Source organism: Amphiprion ocellaris, chromosome 20 (genome assembly GCF_022539595.1).
Source record: "Amphiprion ocellaris isolate individual 3 ecotype Okinawa chromosome 20, ASM2253959v1, whole genome shotgun sequence".
In the NCBI taxonomy this organism is placed as follows: domain Eukaryota; kingdom Metazoa; phylum Chordata; class Actinopteri; family Pomacentridae; genus Amphiprion; species Amphiprion ocellaris.
The window spans coordinates 5,915,504-5,920,515 of NC_072785.1; positions in this window are offsets into that span (position 1 = coordinate 5,915,504).

A 5,012-nucleotide genomic window follows, 5' to 3' on the forward strand; every position below is an offset into this window, starting at 1 on the left:
TCTTCAATTTCTCATGTTCTGCATTGGACAAATGTGTTTCTTGCCAGAAAGCCACATTTATTTTTTCCCATTTCAACTTGGCAATCAGCTTACTTCTTTTAATGGGGCTGTTAACACCATTGACGTTCAGTGACTGTATATTATAGTTCTGCATATGTAATACATTTTATGAGCATTTCTCCCTGTACCAATAGAATCCCAGGCCCAGACCTCAAATAACAAAAACAACAAAATAGGACTCTCACAGAACCTAGAACCAGAACAACAAGAAAACATAACAGAGCTTCCAAATCAGAGAGTTCCCTGTTACCTCTCTGTGTAGAGGGAGAGATAGCCACAAAGTGGGGCCCCTCAGCAGACCCCAAAAAAACGAAAAAAGAGGTGGTAGATTGTTAGCTTCGGCAGGTTATTATTTCAATATATCGGGGGGGGGGGGGTCTTACGGTGAGCCGTTATGTTTATGTTAAGTCAGAAAAGAGGAAAGCAATGACAGATTCCCTTAAATGCAGGAAGTGACAAATACATTACTCATCCATCACTCTGCGTCCTCTCCGGTGAGCCTCTGGAATCCTCTGAGCTTCTCCTGTATACTTTCCTGGTTGTCGTGTCCAGTCCTGGTGTGTCGCTTACTCACTGTGTTCCAAGGCAGGAGTTTGTTAATGGTTTCCACGATGATGTCTTTGGATCTGCTCGCTGGTACAGGTCCAATGGTAAAGCCCTGCTTTTTCAGATCTGCCGCTGCCTTCTCTGGGCTGTTATACATGAGTGTACCCGAGTCAAAGTGCAAGCGCATTCGGGTCAGAGGGGTCTGAAAGCGGATCCCTCTTCCTTTCAGTGCTTGTTTAATCGGAATATATTCCTTCCTCCTCCGCTGTACAGCTTCAACATAGTCGTGATCAAAGAACAATCGCATCTCCTGAACGTGAATCTTTTTCTTCCAAGCAGCTTGCAGTGCTCTTTAACTGTAAACCATGAGAACCGAACCACCGTCGAGCGAGGGGGGGCACCGGGGGGTGGTAGAGGGGCTAGGGCCCTATGTGCTCTCTCAATTCCCAGGGTCTTCTCCGTGCATGAAATCAAAATGTCCCCCAACTCTGACTGGATCAAGTATTCCACAAAACACTGCATGGAGGAGCCCTCCGCGTTTTCGGGGATGCCATAAATCCGTATATTATTGCATCGGGAGCGCTCTTCCAAATCGGTGACCTTAGCCTGAAGTGACTTTTGGTTGTTAAGCAGCTGGATGAGAGTGTCCCTCACTCCATTATCCCATTTCTCTCTCCCTGCCATGCTCTCCTCCATTCCCCCCAAACGTTCAGTGACCTCTTCTATCTTGTCCGTGGCAGCTTTGACTTTTTGGTTAATTTCATTGGTTAGCTCGTCCATGTGGGCTTTCATGTCGTCTTGTAAGCTAAGTCGGACCTGCGCCAGTTCTTTTCTCATTTCCAGTTTAAGGTCCATTATGCTCTCAGCCATAACTTCACCCACCACCTGGCGAAGAGAGGCGAGGGAAGCAGGTGAAGGTCCATCTCTTGCACTGTCTCCATATTCACCTCTGCTAGCTTTGGTCGGGTCGTCGTCTTTTTGTGTTTCTGGCTCCTCATTACTCCGAGACAGGACTTTTGTCTTCTTTTTTATTTTATCCCCGCTGATTATATTTTGTCTTAATCGCTTTCACCGGGTTAAGAAGTCGAGTTAAGGGGTTTTTATCTCTGCTGATGTGGGAGCAACTTTCTATACTGCCATCTTGGTCGCCGAGCCACCGGAAGTCCCACAGATTTACATTTCAACCAAATCCATCACCCCAACAACCTGCTCCACCCTGATCAACTGCCTCAGTGAAATAAAACATGGATGCAAAATAACTTCCTACAATTGAACTGTGACAAATCAGACATAATAATCATCGATCCCAAATCCCTCGCGAAAAACAGACGTCGCCCTGACCATCGACAACTCCACTCTGTCCCCATCACCTCACATCTGTAATCTGGGAATCATTCTTGACTGCAACCTCACCTTCCAACAACACGTCAACCAGATCACCCGGACTGCCTTTTTTAACTTCAAGAACATCACACACCTCCGCAAATCACTCTCCTTCCCTGCTGCTGAAACCCTCATCCACACATTCATCACATCCCGAACTGACTGCTGCAACAGCATTTTTTATGGTTCATCTTCAAAAGTCCTCAATAAACTTCAGTATATCTAGAACTCTGGTGCCCGCCTCCTCACCCACTCCCGCTCCCGTGAACACATCACCCCTGTCTTCCAAAACCTCCACTGGCTCCCCATCCCACGCATTCAGTTCAAAGTCCTCCTGCTGACCCGCAAAGCCCTCCATAACAAGCACCCCCATACCTCAGAGACCTGCTCCACTGCCACACTCCCTCCTGCAGCCTTCATTCATCTACTGCAAACCTTCTCTCCCCCTCGCTCAGAGCCAAGCACCGAACCAGGGGACAGAGCATTCTCCATATCTGCCCCCACACTTTGGGGGCCACAACTCGTCCACGACTGCACAGACTTGACCACCTTCAAATCACTCCTCAAGACCCACCTGTTCAGAACTGCTTTTAACACATAATATAAACTTATTTTTATGATATATTTTATGACTTGTTTTATGATGTTCCTTTATTTTTAATGTTTGCGGATTTTACATGTGAAGTGTCTTTGAGTGTTCTAAAACGCGCTACAAAAATAAAATGTATTATTATTATTATTATTATTATTATTATTATTATTATTATTATTATTATTATTATTATTATTATTATTATTATAACTGTATTGTCTAGAATTCCATAAAGTGCTGGCTTCATCCAGACATCCTGGAAGGGATAAAGAACATACAAGAACATGAGGGTTAGTTGTTTGGCTAAGGTTACCCAAGTAGTTTTTGGAGTAGGATCAAACCCTAAAGAGGCCCCTTATCATCATGCCTCATCCCTGCTGCTCTTGTTATGCTTAGGCTTTTAGATAAACTCCTACTCCAATGGTGAGTGCAGCACTGGGCTTGAGAGGTTACGTTTTTATGGACAAGCACTTGTGAAGAAGTAAACGCTTTCAAGAAGTTTGGCATGATGTGTCATTTCAGTAAGTTATGAAGAAGATGAAACTTGCCTTCCCTTTTCCCATTCACATGAAACAAATGTTTGTCTTTCTCATCCTGTGAGGGAACATTTGTCTTTGTGCTCCTGCAATAATTCACTTAATATGCAACTATGGACAAGCAATAACAGCTGGACCAGGATACCATCTTCTTCCCCACGACCCGTCTCTCTCTTAAGAACTTTTACAGGGGTAGATTGCACCAGCTATTTGTAAATAGCCAGCTTTGGCTAGTGCAATTTAGGTTTGTGTGAAAAGGTAGTCACTAGTTATTCTTAAAGGATCTTAAAGCAAGTAGCAACTTTGATTGATGAAAGTAAAAATGCAACCTACTTGTAAAATGTTGACCAACAGGCAGTTTCAACAGAGGGATGTACACCACACACACACACACACACACACACACACACACACACACACACACACACACACACACACACACACACACACACACACACACACACACACACACACACACACATATATAATCCTGCCATATGCAGGGAGTGTTTAAGACCCAGTTTAATATGTCATTATGATACAGTTATTAGAAGAGAAGACACACAAACAATAATTTGAAATGGCTAGTGCAATCCAATTCTAGCTGGTATTGGCATAAATTTGTAATGACAATTTTGTTGTCTTGTTTGCATGGTGCAACCGGTTCTAATTTAGTGATACATAACCTTCACACAAAAACCTGTAACTTGGCAAAGACTGAATCTGTCGATAAGCTCATGGAGAATAGATCATATTTTATGATGGAAGCCACAGTCATTTGCGTACATACCAAGACCTTAAGCAGAAAACATACTATGCAAATCTTTTATGATATTTGAGGAGGTCTTAAATTGAACTTCAGGGCCCTGGTATTTAAAGTTTAATCTGAATCAGATGATTTCGATAGAGAAAAGCCTTGCTTTACTATCTGGGATGAGGTCACCTATTTTGGGAGCTTTTGTGCCAGTTTAACAAAGTAACTATGGGTTTGATCAGACACAAATTTTTCAAGATGGCCTAGGTTGCGTTAACAGTGTTTTAAATGAGAATACGTCTAACAATACACGTTACAAGCAAATCTATGTAAATAAAGCGACACAAACATCAACTTCCCCTAAGTTTTTTTAAAACAGTCATGCTCTTCATCTGACCCAAAACAAATTTGTGTAGAAACCAGCTTTTTGAGCTCTGCCTTTAGGTGACACAATAACATAATCATTATCACACTACACAGTTACACTTAAAATTACAGTCAAAAGAAAATATTGTTTATTTTTTATATTTTATAGTATATCTTAGGGGTAGAGATTGAAGTGCATGATCTGTAATGGTTTGTTTGGCCTCTTCACCATTTAGGAATATGGTTTATTTTGAATACATCTTGACTGTTTTTGATCTGATCTAATACTGTCTCTGTGATATTCAGGGTGTTTCATATAGAATTATCATTCCTGTGTTATACTGACATGTGATGTTAACATGACAAGGAGACATTTGGCTACAGGAAAGGGAATGTGCTTATGTAGGACAGAACAGCCAACTTCTCAAGATCAGGAGTTTCAGATGAAAAGAACGAAATGATCCATCAGACCTCAGTGTACTCACTAAAGAAGCTATTTGACAGGGGCCTCATGGGCTTGAATGTTGTTGTGCTTGGCTGAGGAGAGTTTGTTACTGCAGGGCAGCAGGAACCACCTGTGGCTGCAGTACAAGAGCTGTTTGGCCCCACAGACATAAGAAGAGTGCTAGCTACAAGAAAATAAAATGTAAAGAGAGGGATGAAAATTACATTTTCGAAACTGAAGCTGTTTTAACACAGGCCGGATTGTTTTAGATTTGTTTGGCAGAACAATGGTTTTAGAGATGTAAATTTATAAATGTACAAGTAACCTATA